At 41.8% G+C, this 13,693-nt stretch overlaps 1 protein-coding gene across 5 annotated transcripts in view; it reads left to right on the top strand.

Annotated features, from left to right (window-relative positions):
* Positions 1-13,693, top strand: part of FOXP1 (forkhead box P1) — a 579,361-nt gene that overhangs the window by 266,754 nt on the left and 298,914 nt on the right. The window contains exon 1 of one of the 5 annotated variants that reach the window (XM_011971190.1): positions 11,446-11,947. The exons of the other annotated variants lie outside the window; for them this stretch is intronic. The gene's annotated coding sequence lies outside the window, so the exon portion shown is untranslated. Of the gene's footprint in view, positions 1-11,445; positions 11,948-13,693 lie in introns of those variants that run through there. 5 annotated transcript variants of the gene reach the window in all.

Below are 13,693 nucleotides of genomic sequence, written 5' to 3'. Positions count from 1 at the left end.
AGCACTGTATCACATATTGTGAATTATATTCATCAAGAGTTCAATAAACTCAGCTTCCTCCCATGAATCAGCTTCAGGCAAGGGCCTCTCCATCATACTGCTTGAGTTCTTTGGTCACAACTAACAGAGATTACCTTTGGCCAATTTAAAGGTAATCCTTAAAAGAAGATACTGGATGAATAGCCTGTAGCTCAGAATGAACAGAAGGTGGGTAAAAGATAAGAAGCAGGACAATCCCAGTGTATAGGAAGTGCCAGTATCTTCGCCAGCTCATCACAGCCACTGCTAAAATCAGTACTCCTCAAACATGTTTCTGTCCTCACATCAGTCTACTCAGATGAATCAGACAGGCCTAGTCTAAGTCCCATACCTACCCCATGGCAATGACAGGGCAGAGGATCTTGACTTAAGAGTCCCAGCCTGCATGCAACAGTGGGGGAAAGTAATTCCTTAAATGAAAACTGAAGTGAGAATGGATTCTGGAGGCCCCGCCCCCACCACCAAATTCAACAAACCCCTGCTGTCCCTGAACTCTACAGGAATAGTGGAGTTGATTGGAGAGAGGCACATGTTTGCTCTCTGGAGTCCCATCTTTTGTGGCTTTCAACCTCCTTTCTGAGCAGGCTCTTGACTCTGTCTTTGACGTTGTGAGGAAACTTCCCAGTTTTGCATCACAGGAAGTTTGATGAGCCTGCCTTTACTTTGGATGTCTTCATCTGGTATTTATGTCATTGGGAAAGATATAATAACATACCAAGATCTGTAGCTTAGCTCGCTGCTGAAGACCTTCCTCCAGCTAGTCCTCATAAAACCCAAGCTCTAAAAACTCATCATCAAATAATAAAAGAGAAATAGAGTAAATGCACAATTCATGAGATTAATATAGAGCAGGAAGACAATCTTTTTTCCCCCAATAATCTTTACTTTTATATCCTGCTTTATAGGGGTGCTGTTTAATTTCATTCTTTCTTGTAGTTTGTGGGGAAGTTTGCCATTTTCCAACATCTAAAAGATGGCTTACTTGAGTTTCGTTTCAGACCCTTTTAGAATTAATATATAATAAAACATAATATGTGTATTTGTCATTTTTCATCTCCAAGGATTACTCATCATAATAGAATCAGTTTTTCCACGGAGATTTTATCAGACTTACAAGTCAGATTGGTTGAATGCTTTTCTTTTGCTAATAAACAGAGAACCTTTACCCTGGAAGCATCTCCCCACTGAATTCCAATAATTTAGTATTTCCTTGCCTTAAGAGCTCAACCAGTAACCTAGGCATCAAAACAAATTTGTTAGCCTAAAAGAAGATTGTTAAGATGGGAGAACTTAAGAGTATGAAAGCGAGGAAACATAATAAAATCAAAATATAAATGTGGAATACATGTATGTTAGGTATTTTTTAAAAATTTCATTTTAGAGGATTAGGCTTAACTCACCCCCACCCCAAGCAAAACATTTTGCGGTACAGATTTTTCTGTCTCTATAGTTGCATTTACTTCTGTGTTACACATGGGGACAGTGTGAGGCTAGTGGGCTGTCATATTCTGACCTAAACAATTCTTGTGTTTCTAATTTAGAAGATAATTGCAGTCAAGGTAGGACAAGACCATGTTGGATAGTGGCTAGTCTGATTGCTGCCTCTGTCTTGAGTTGCCTTACGATCTGTAGGTCCAAGGTTAATTGTGGGAAGATTTTGGCCATGAAACTACGACAAGCCCTTACAGGAATGGGAAAAGGGTGTAGTTTCTTTCAAGTGCATTTATTAGGGTAGGCGTGATCACCGATTCACTGCTTGGCGATAAGTGGGCCCATTGGTTCTTGTTGTGAGATGGTTCTAAATCCTCCTTTTAAAAAGCTCTGTTCAAGTTGCTGTGAGCTTCTCATGCTGCTTGCTCCCAAGTATTTCAGATGTTGCAATGCTGGGCATTTTGTCAAGCTCGTAACTGTGAAATGCTTTCTCCATATAAGATATGGAGATTTGACCCTATAGTAGAGATATGAATGTGGATTTGCTTTTACCCTGTAGATAAGATCAGCTACAGTGAAAGACACAGGTAAATAGAATGGTTAAGCAGAAACTGTTGGAATCCAGGGTACATGAGAAAAGAGTGAAATTTTTCAGGGCTAACAGTAAAGCCCTCTTCGATGTGTAGCTGGAATTCACCTTCTCTAGTATTTTTGCACAAGACTGAGAATAAAAATGGTTATGATTGATGAAGCATTCAGTGTATATCTAACTGTAAGTCGGACTAGAGGGACTTTTAAATCACCCAAATGAAAGATTGCATTATCATGAACATTAATATGTAACAGTTAAGTGTGTCATAGCTTATCATAAGTCCTGGCATTCACAGAGCTCTTTGAGGCCAACCAACCAATAAGGAAAAACTTTTTAGCAAATGCCAGTCCGCAATACCTCCGTGAGTGAGGCCAGCCCAGTAGTCATGACTCCTAATAGGTTGTTTATTTTTGTGTGCCCAACCTATCTATACATTCTAGTCACATTTTGTGGGGGGCTTGAAGATGTACTCTGAATTTTCTCTTCCCACTATTCTTAATGGGAAGAGAAAAGCAGGGTTGAAACCAAGGGGAAAATTTTGCTTCTGGTGAGACTAGGAAGTTAGGGAGGAGGAAAATACCCAGAGTAACTTATTAAGGCATGGAGGTTGGATTAGTTAAGTGTTTAGTAATTTTAAAATTTCTTATAGATTTGTTAACATTTATGTGGTTGACAAATTATTAACTGTTCACCCCTAGAAAACCAATTGGAAGGTAGAAACTTCTGTTTTTTATCTTTTGCAAAGTAATGTCTTTTCCTCCAAATTTGTAAGGAGTACATGTTCATAGCAGAAAATTGGAACTATAAGGCAAAATATTTTTAAAATCATAAGTACCTCTGTTCTTAATACCCGGAGAAACTTAGTAAGTGGAAGGGCTATCCTTACATGTATAACATTTTTTTTATATGTTAGCGCTACATATATTTAATTACATTTTTAACGAGTACATACTTTTTTCATTTGGCATATTTATTATGTGGTCATATGTCCATTGAAGCTTTCTTTGTCTTTATATCTACCGTAACACCAAGCCCAGTACCATTTTAGAGGGATGAGCTTATTAATATTTTTTAAAAATTACAATAGGTGCATCATATCAGAGTTAAATCTTTGAGTTATTTGTGGAAGGGAGAGAGAAGAGGAAAAGAGTATTTACTGAGAACCTAGCACATGCTGAGTACTGGGTTACATGCTTCATAGTAATATTGCACTTTATTATCATTAAATACTGATGATAATGATGGTGATGATGGTAGCTAAGTATCATTGTGCATTTACTAACAGATGAGAACTTGGACATGTATCATTTCATTTAATTCTCACCACAACTCACTAAAGTTAAACACATCCATTATTTCCATATTAAAGATGGAAAACCTGAGGTTCACAGAGGTCAAGCTAATTACTCAACATAGCAAAAACTATGAAGCCAAGTTGCCTGATGGTTCTTTGTCTACCCTAAGATGCGTGCCCAGCTGTCCACGCCAGTGCATTTGCTGCATCTATCCAACACACCAACCTGCCTCTTAATGTTTCTAAGTGACTTCTTTCTAACATGGGCCTCCTTTTAGCAACTTCCCTTGAAGGATTTTTTTTGACCTTTTAATTTTTTTTTTGGTGTTAAAATTGGGGGATGGACTATAGGCAGCAGGCCATGCCCCACTTGGCCCAGTACATGGAAACAGATAGCCGTGAAGCAGCACCCTTGCCTGCTCGTGATGTCAGCTGCATTGTGGATGCTGCTGTTACCTCTCTCAGGGAGCATCTGAGGCCACTGCAAGACTAGCCTATGAATCCTTCCTTCGATTTCCATTGCAAACTGAGGCGCAGCTCTAATGACAGTGTGTAACCTATGCCCTGAGCCCAGGTGTCTGCTGTTACATGTTAGAGTAAGAAAGGTGTATCACTTGGTTGGCATTGACCATGTTTTGCAGTTGAGGCCACGTGTGTAACCGTTTCCCTACTCTGGGACCAGGTTTTCTGTAACAGCTGTTGGCCTAGGACATTTTGTTTCACTTCCATCCGCTTCTGTTTCTTTATCTCAAACATTGGGAAAATCGTAGTACCTGTCAAGTAAGGGTGTCAGAAGACTGGGTGATGTAAGTAAACCACTTCAGTAAAAGCCTTGCATGAAGTTGGCACTCAGGGGGCCTGAAGTGTTGTTGTTCTTCAGGGATACTCTAATGACTAAGAATTGTTTTCTTCAGTGACAAGTTCTTAGGGAACCAGTTTAGATACTGGGAGATTGGCTAATTATACTTTTTATTAATCCCACTCCCTCAAGGAAGTGACTTTTCTTTAGTCCTTCTTGGAATTTGGGATACATCAATTAGCATGTGTTCATAGAACACCTCACTGCTCAACAGTGGCTGAAAACATGAGGAAATTCATTATTTACTTGCCCAGAAGTCTGAAGATAGGCAGTGCCAGGATTGGTTTGGCACCTTAGTGTGGGGTTGGGAAAGCTCTTTGATTCCTTCAACTTTTCCCTCTTGGCCACAAGATGGCTGCTGAAGCACCAGGCATCACCTTCCTACATGGTTTCATTTAAAGGCACAAAGTAAGGAAAAGGACAGAGCAGTGAGAGAAAGAGATCTCTTAGTGTCCTCTTATCGAGAAGAAAAAAGTCATTTTCCCCTTATATCTTTTCAGTCATCTTCCCCTTATATCTTTTGGCCAGAAATAAATTAGATCACCATCCCTAACCACAGAGAAAGCTGGGAAGGGGGAGCATCTCATTTTTTCAGTTTGGGGAGTAGGAGGTGGGAGAAGAGGGAGGGAAAAGAGAAAGAACGAGTTGGGATTGGCTGTTGGGTTGCAATTCAGTAGTGTGTGCCATATGGGTAACACTTCATACTTGACCAGTGGAGGTTAACCTAAAGTCTTCATTGAGCCTACAAAGGAGATAGATATAAATATTATTAGGTTCACAGTTATTCAGAATGACGGTACATTTTTGGATTCTCATATCATTGCCAAAGCTGAAATGTCTTGGTATCTAGACAGTGTGGGTAACTCCAACGCACTTTGTTGACTTTGTTCATCATCAGGCTTTATCCCATCTTAAGCTCTCTATATATCACTCAGGAAATATTTTGTAGATGGCTCAGCTTCCTGCTCAGCGCCATAGTTCTGGATGTTTCCCACCCCACACATGGTGTTGTGTATGACCACCACCCCCGCTTCCAAATGGTCTTTGGTTCTGTATTTGCCCATTGCGAAAGAAACATCCTGACAGCTATGATGTATTTATAACGTTGTACGGCTGGTTTTACAGTCACTTTGTTACATCAATACTAATCTTTCTTGCTAAGCCGAAAAATCCATCACACCTTGAGCTACAGTGGAAAGCTTCACCTGAATTGTGTACATTTTGGATTTTTCAGGGGAGGGACAGGATGGAGGCACGTGACTGCTTATCTTGTCACAGTGTTACTCTCGTCTCCAAATGGTATGAGTTATTTGAGTTGCTGAGGCAGAGCACTTTCTGTAGGATAGCTGATGTCTCTGAAGACACAGTTTACATTCAATGTGTCCCGAAGAGAGTAGCAAGTATATTTTTCTAACAGTGAAAAAAGAAATTATTTTGCAACTAGTTTCTTAAAGAGTGCACTTGGTTCTAATCTACAGGCATAAATCTTTCAAGTTACTCAATTATATAAATCTACAATTCTAATCAAAACCGTGTTTATAAAAAATAATTTTTATTTAAATTTGATGAAAAGATTCAAAGTAAGAACGGAATTTTTAAAAAGTCATTACCAAAAAACACTTTTCTTTTTTTTCTTTTTTTTTTTTTTGGAGACACAGTCTCGCTCTGTCACCCAAGCTGGAGTGCAGTGGCGCAATTTCGGCTCACTGTAAACTCTGCCTCCCGGGTTCAAGCGATTCTCCTGCCTCAGCCTCCTGAGTAGCTGGGATTACAGATGTGCGCCACCATGCCCAGCTAATTTTTATATTTTTAGTAGAAATGGAGTTTCACCATTCTGGCCAGGCTAGTCTCGAACTCCTGACCTCAGGTGATCTGCCCGCCTCAGCCTCCCAAAGTGCTGGGTTTACAGGCGTGAGCCACTGTGCCCAGTGCAAAAAAAAAAACACTTTCAATTTTAGAATTTATTAATTTCCATTGAGAAGAAAATACAATTTTTAATGAATATGAAGAATTTTGAACTGGAAACCAAGTATCCATCTGCTGAAGATCTGATTGTCATGAATATGGAAATTCTGTGACCCCTCTAAAACTGCACAGTCCCAGATGTGGCAGCCACTAGGCATGGGTGGCTACTTAAATTAATTAAGCTTACATAAAATTAAAAATTCAGTTCCTCAGTGACACTAGCCATATTTCAAGTGCTCAGGAGCCTCATGTGGCTATCGGCTACCCTATTGCATGTTGTAGGCATAGAACATTTCCGTTGTCACAGAAAGTTCTGTTGGGCAATGATGCTCTAGACAAGTGGTTCTCAACCAGGAGTGACATTCCCCAGCAGGGGACATTTGGCAATGTCTGGAGACGTTTTTGGAGGTCACGAATGTGGTAGGGGCATGGGCTACTAGCATCTAGGAATGCTGTTCAACATCCTGCAATTCACAGGGTAGCTTACATAATGAATAGTTAATTTTCTGGCTCAAAATGTTCCTAGTACTGAGATTGAAAAATCCCCCTCTCTGGTGGGGTGGGCTTCTGTGGCTCCCAGCTCCTCAGTTCAAATTTTAAAGCAATTCTCATTGTACAGATGTCAGACAGCATGTGTTTTGGATATAATATTGGTGCTAGGTAGGGTTAAACCTGTGATTAGGTTCAGAAAAGACTTGTTCTGAGTCACATGGCCCCCAGTTAGAGGCAAGCATGGGGAGTCTGGTTGACACTGATGCTGCTGAGGCTGAAGAAATAAGGCAGTTGCGGTGGTGTTTCCCTTTATTCCCTGTCTTCTCCCCTCCTCACCTACCCTCTCCCTTCCAACTGAGTGGAGCCTGCCATCTAAGTCATGATGTCTTGGGGTGGAGTGGATTGGCTTGTACTCCAGCCCAGCTTCATTATTCAGGGCATTTGTGTGAGCAACAGGGGCTGGTACTGACATTCCTGCTTGGCAGCAGTTGGATGCCAATATGGTGTCCAAGGATCAGGTGTCTCAGCCAGAGGGGTGGGTTCAGATCGGGACTCTACTGCTTAGCTGTTGTGTGGCCAAGAGCAGATTATTTAACCTCTCTGAGCCTCAGTCTCCTCACTTTCAAAATGGAAATAGTAACAGCCTGCATTTTACAAGGTGATTGTAAAGATTAGGTGAGGAAATGGATGTGAAGTGACTAGTATAACTGCTGGCATATTTAAGAATAAATTGGTAGCCTCTATTATTGTTGTTTTTGTTATTGTTTATGTTACTATGGTTACCAGTCCCAAGAAAGGCTGACTGAATTGATCTGGGGTTCCTTCCCGCCCAGGAAGAGGAAGTCAAAGCCCTGGTTTGCTGGGCTGGCTGGGCTGGAGCCAGGGCTAAATGCCAGGCAGGCGGCAGGACCCTGCCCACTCCATCCCAGCTTAAATGTTACTTACTATATTGTTTCTAGCTTGCCTATGGCCTCTGGCATCCACATGACTCTAAACTCCATTCAGTTATTTTCTTTCCTCCAGTGCTAAGTTAGGATGTTCACTTTGGTGCCTCCTGGGTTTCCAGCATCTGCAGAAATTCTACACAAAAGCATTCAGAAAGTGTTGGGGCTGGGAAGTTTGTGTTGGCCTCTTTTCAATGACCAATGCAGCTCTCTTTTCAATGACCAGTGCAGCTCTTTCTCCTTCCTACTGTTCCCACTGGCTTTTTTGTGATCAGTGACCACAAGACTAAGGATTCCACAGCAGGCCTAAGGCCTATTGTGTGAACCAGCTGGCCATTCCCCTAAACTCATAGGTTGGTCCATCCCTGACTGAACCATAACTATGAGGAGCCTGGAGGGGAGCTTCTTAAGTCTGTATTCAACTTCATGCTGGATTTTTTTTTTTTTTTTTGAGATGAAGTGTTGCTCTGACACCCAGGCTGGAGTGCAGTGGCACGATCTTGGCTCACAGCAACCTCCGCCTCCCAGGTTCAAGCGATCCTCCTGCCTCAGCCACCCGAATAGCTGGGATTACAGGTGCATGCCACTACGCCCGGCTAATTTTTGTATTTTTGGTAGATACAGAGTTTCACCATGTTGGTCAGGCTGGTCTCAAATTCCTAACCTCATGATCTACCCGCCTCGGCCTCCCAAAGTGCTGGGATTACAGGCGGGAGCCACCACACCCAGCCATGCTGGATTTTTTTAGATTTCCAGTTTAGTTTGCTTTGAGATCATCTTGAGTTCTTTCTGACTGTGGGTCCTGACTTCTTTTTCCAACTCTATTATTAGCAGGAAGAGAGCATGGCTGATGAACTGGTTAATTACGTAGGAAACACGAGATCCTACAGATTTTGAGTATTAGTTATGAGAGTTAATTGATTTGTGTGTGTTTAGTTGGTTTGCCTTCCCATAAAGGCTAACATATATTGTAGAGTAGGAGAGCTACATATAGAACACTATCTATTTTGGGCTCCTGTGTGGCACCTTATGGTTGCAAATGACCCAAAGCCAACTCCAGCTGGCTAAGCAAATAAGGGAATTTAATTGGCTTGTGTAATTGACAAGTCCAGGAGGAGGCCTGTTCTCTGTGAGCATTGTTAGGAATCTGTCTTGCTATTGTGCTCACCTTCTTGCTGCTGTGTCCTGGCCTCTGTTCAGCCAGCTTTGTTTTTGTGGAGGCAAGCCCGATTCATGCTTTTAAAAGTTTAGCAAGCCAGCAGAAGGACAGCCTTTCTCTCTCCCAGTAGTTCCTATGGAATGCTAGTAGTTGAGTATCATTCTTGGGACATGTCCATCCATCAGCCAATCAGTGTGGCTGGCAGAGCAGAACTCACTGATTGGTCAGACTTGGGTTATGGCTCCACCCTCTGGAGCTCAGAAATGCTTCAGCCTCCTGTGAACCATTAGGACTGACAGTGAGGAATGGGCGTTTCCCCCCAAGAAAAATCAGGCTAGTGTCATCAGAGAAAGGGGAGCATCGATATTGGGCAGACAAAAACAACAGATATCCACTACCATATTTCCCTTTTCACTGTGCTGGTGACTTGCAGAAAATCTCCTGCCTAGTGTATCTTGATTTCGCCACCAAAGTCGCTCGCAGGCCCTCGGCCTGATTTTATTTACAGCAGCAGCACACCTCTCTCTTCTTCCCTGTAGTCGTGATACCCTGGTCTTTCCCCCAGAGGTTGGAATAAATGGCCTTCTCTGAGCCACAATCAATGGCATTCCATAAGGTGTGACAGAGGAGGCCATCTGGCACTTGTCCCATTGTCGTTTCTCCCTACCCAGGGAAGAGGCGCATTCCAAGCAGAAGGTCGCAGCTCAGCCAAGCGCTGCTGTCTCAGAAGCATCACCCTCAGACTGGGGTCTGCAGCATAGAAACGCCACCAGAGTCAAACACCTGGCAGGATTTCCCCCTTTCTCTTTGTGAAATTTTCCAACAGAACCAGGTTGTGGAATAATACATAATGAAAATGATTCTTGAATAAAATTATAAGTTTGAATGTTCTGCACAATACTTTCCCCAATATTGGATGGATTTTTTAAAAAGATGCTAGCACTGAGATCACTGGCCCATTTCAATTTTTATTGAAACAAATAAACCCAATAAAAACACTTATGCTGAGAGCTGTAGCGCCACAGTAAAAGAATCACCCTGTATTGAATGTATTGATTTATTTATTTACTCCAACTGGAAAATCGAGTATTGTGTTAATGTATTTTATAGGAATCACATTGCTCGATGAAATGGCTAATTTATTTTAGCGTATACATAAATAGCTAGCAATTTTCCCTGAGACAGGCTAATGAAAATGATGCCATGAAATTGTCTATACTATGAGGAGTGACGGAGACGAGTTATTATTGGGTGAGTGCTAAGACGCGCTGAACTGGCCATCATATCTTTGAACTTTTGAACTGCTACTTGTTTCGTGTGATTTATTGATTTTGCTATCTCTCTGTTTAGCTCAACTTTAGTTTTTGCCCAGCAGTGCAGATAAGTGGCATAGGAGATTTAATTTCGTGGGTATTTGGGGTTAAAACCTATCTTTAAAAAGAATGCTAAACATGTTTTAATAAAACATGAGTTGCAGGGGTTTTAGGTTTCTGTACGATATGCATCTGATAAGAACCAAGACAGTTCAGCGGCCGGCCCAGAGGTTCCAGGCTAGGGAGGAGCTCTTTCTGAGCTTTGGGAGTTTCACCAGGGCCACATGCATTTTATTTGCTAGATCAGCCTGGCTTCATTCTTAATTACATGTATCATTTATCCCCCTGCCTGTGCCCTTTTGCTCATGGCACGTTTTGCCTCGGTGCCTGGTACACAGATGGTTTCTGGGGTTCTAGCAGACAGCATCATTGTCCCTATCCTCCCGTCCTTGCACACCGAGGGCTGGCCGCTACCGAAGCACCCTCATTTTGCCTGATCTCACAGGGAAACTGCTTTCAAGAGCAGCCACGGCTCTCACCTAGGGAATAAAGACATGGAAGCCTGCTCAGCGTCAGGGCCAGGGCTGGCTCGCCGCTGCTCAGCTGCCTCCAGATCAGTTCTCTCTGGTCCCCATCAGCATTGTTACCCTCCTTATCAGCCAGCCCTGACCTTTGAGTGGGATGTTTCACTCACTGCTTGGTGGTGGGAGGTGGTTTTCATACTAAGTGATCATGACAAGAAAGCAGCCTTACTTTTTATTGTTTGTCTTTGGACCTGCAGAACTTTTCTTAAAAATGTAACATTTTGGGAACTCATTCTTGATAATATTTTTTATTTTATTAGCTAATTTCTAAAGGATGGTTTGACAACAGTATTTTATGCTTTTTTTTCTTTGTGGGTGGGGGGGTGGTGGTGGTTGGAGGAGGTGGGAAAGAGCTTTATCATGTAAAAGTAACCATCCTAGAAATTTCAGGTAATAAATTTTCAGGCGCATGAATGGTTAAGACTCTTCACTCAGTGACACAGTATGTGAATGAGGAATTTTTATGAAGGTAACGGTCTCGTTCTTTAAAAATCTGATTTATTTAGCAGGTACTTCTAAATGACCAAGTAATTTTAACCTTCAGGGAAAGATGGGGAGGGGGTGGGTGGGTAGAGAAGGCTTGTATCTCTGCAAGGGATTGAGAATTCACATCCTTTTTAATGATTAAACTGGCACGATCTTTATTTGGATGTTAAAAGCTTTTTCTTACATTGCAAACATTCTCAGCAAATTTACAGTCAGATATTTGGAAACAGCTAACACTTGAAAAAAAAAAAAAAGGAGGAGGAGGGCCTGTTTGAACTAGGAAACAAAATTAGTGGGATGGCTGAAAAGACAGGACTGACCCCAACACCATTAGCTGGGGGAAAAAAAATTCCATTTCATTGCAACTATGTTATTGTTTACTTTACCATACACATCCTAATATGGTTACCTCCCCGTCAGAGGAGGCCAAGCCAGGGGTTGAGAGGCCCCCTCCGGGAGAAAGCTCCTAACTGCTTCTCAGACAATAAGAAACAAACGGTACAACTCCACAAAAGGCTTCCCGGAAAATAAGTGTCAAATAAATCCTACAGAACTCTCGCTTCTGCCACTGAGCTCTGTATATGCAAACCTGTTTTTATGCCATCGCTTCCCCAGGCTGAGCTGCGTTTGTTTGGAAATGTAAGCCACTGCCTTTTCTTTTTTTTCTTTTTTTCCCCTTTTTTCCCCCCTCACTTCATCTGAGGGCTCTGGATTAATTCCTTGAGATATATCTGTGCATACATATCTCATGAGTTATGTTTCCTGGAGCCTTTTACTAGGAACATTAAGGTAAGAATGTTGATTTAGCCTGGGACCTTTGTCACTCAAACTAATGCTCATCAGTGATATAGACATTGTAAAGAAATATTGCGGAGGTCTTTTGTGGTCCCCCTCCCAAACAGAGAGGTGCAGTGCTTTTAATTGTCATGCATGGATTCAGAAAAAAAATGCCACCAGTTGTGGATGAGATGTAGCAGAGGTGTGTACTCACTGGTGTGGTGTAAACACTGCTGAAAACACCCCCGATCTGTGGCAGCCACAACAGTTTCATTAGAAGCCTTTTCCTGCTGTTTCTTCCAATTCTTCTCTACTTGGGCGTATTTCTTTTTCTTCCTCTTCTTCTTCTTCTTCTTTTTTTTTCCCCCCCTTTTTTCAACTCTCCTGATCTTTTCCAAATCCTCATGGTCTTGAGGCTTGCCTGTTATTATCTGCAACTCCAGAACAAAGGTAGGTTGCTCAACTCTGTGCTTCGGGGGGAGGGCCAAGTTATTTTGGGAGGGATGTCTTCCTAATGCATGAGTGGCTGACCTAAAAGAGGGGGGAGAGATCATGCTTGGAGCCGAGGGATGAGAGCGCACGCACTGTGGCAGCTTTTATGTAGTGGAGTTTATTTTTATGCAACTTGAAGTAGCGGCAGCATCTTTAGTAGAATGGACTCGTTAGGTTTGGATAATCCACACTGGTATGACACTGATGTGTACATTGTATTACCAAACTGGGGTTTCAGACATTTGGGGATGCTTGAATTTATGGCAGCAGCTAAGATTCCCTGATGAGGGACTGTACTGAGTTTATCGAAATTAACAGATTTAGGACTTTTTTCTTTTCTTTTAAATTTTAATGTGAAGGTCTGTTTGGGTGACTGGCATATGTGCTTTTTCTTTTCCCCTTTGGTCTAATTGCTTTAATTCCTTGGACACCTTCACTTATTTCTCAATTATTTTCTTCTCTAATTCTGTGTAATCTGGTGCTCTGTTGGAGCCAAGGTGGAGGTTTGCTGTTTGTAACTAATTGTGCCCATTGCTGGGTGGCAATACAATAGAAAGAGTAAAGACCACAAGAAATTCATCTCAACCTGAAAAGGGGACTGGAATAGAGTGGTGCAGCTTCATAATTGAAAACAAGAGCAAATTAAGCCTTGGTGAGGGATATTACAGGCTATTAATCATAATAAATATGTTTGGCAACGATGTATTTTCTTTCTATAGTTTTCAGTTAAAAAAAAATCAAAGTTGGTGATTAGAAGAGGGAATAGCCCTTCTTTGGCTTAAGATGCTGGGACGTACTTGTTCATTAGTTCAAACCACATTAAAAGTGAGCAGTTTGTTCCAGAATCAAGTATGTCATTCCCAAGCAGATTTGAATGCATCCGCGTCCAAATGCAATCTCGGGTTCATGCCACAGTGCTTGGCTTTTTCTGAACATCTCAGCTTCAGCACGGAACTCGAGTGCTAAGAATTTTATTTTACGTTATTACTATGCTTGCACATTCCTGTTGGTTTCTTGGCTGCGGATCATCTCTGTGCATGCACTGTAGCCCTGTCAAGGTGAAGCTCTTTGAAAAATAGAAATTCAATGTATTTAACCAAAAGGAGCTTGAGCAGCCCCAAAGTTTATTTCTTAGAAAGCTGCTAATTATGCTTGTCGTAAAACACATCTGAGTGGAAGGTTCTGAGTCCAAACAGGATCGAGTACTGCTTTAGAAATATAACTGTAGTCTGTGCTTTTAGAGAGGTTTATTTTTACTTTGGGGCC

The sequence above is a fragment of the Mandrillus leucophaeus genome, unplaced genomic scaffold, assembly GCF_000951045.1.
Source record: "Mandrillus leucophaeus isolate KB7577 unplaced genomic scaffold, Mleu.le_1.0 Scaffold121, whole genome shotgun sequence".
Classification (NCBI taxonomy): Eukaryota; Metazoa; Chordata; class Mammalia; order Primates; family Cercopithecidae; genus Mandrillus; species Mandrillus leucophaeus.
Note: the sequence above shows the minus strand (reverse complement) of the source record. Positions and strands in the feature narration are given on the sequence as shown.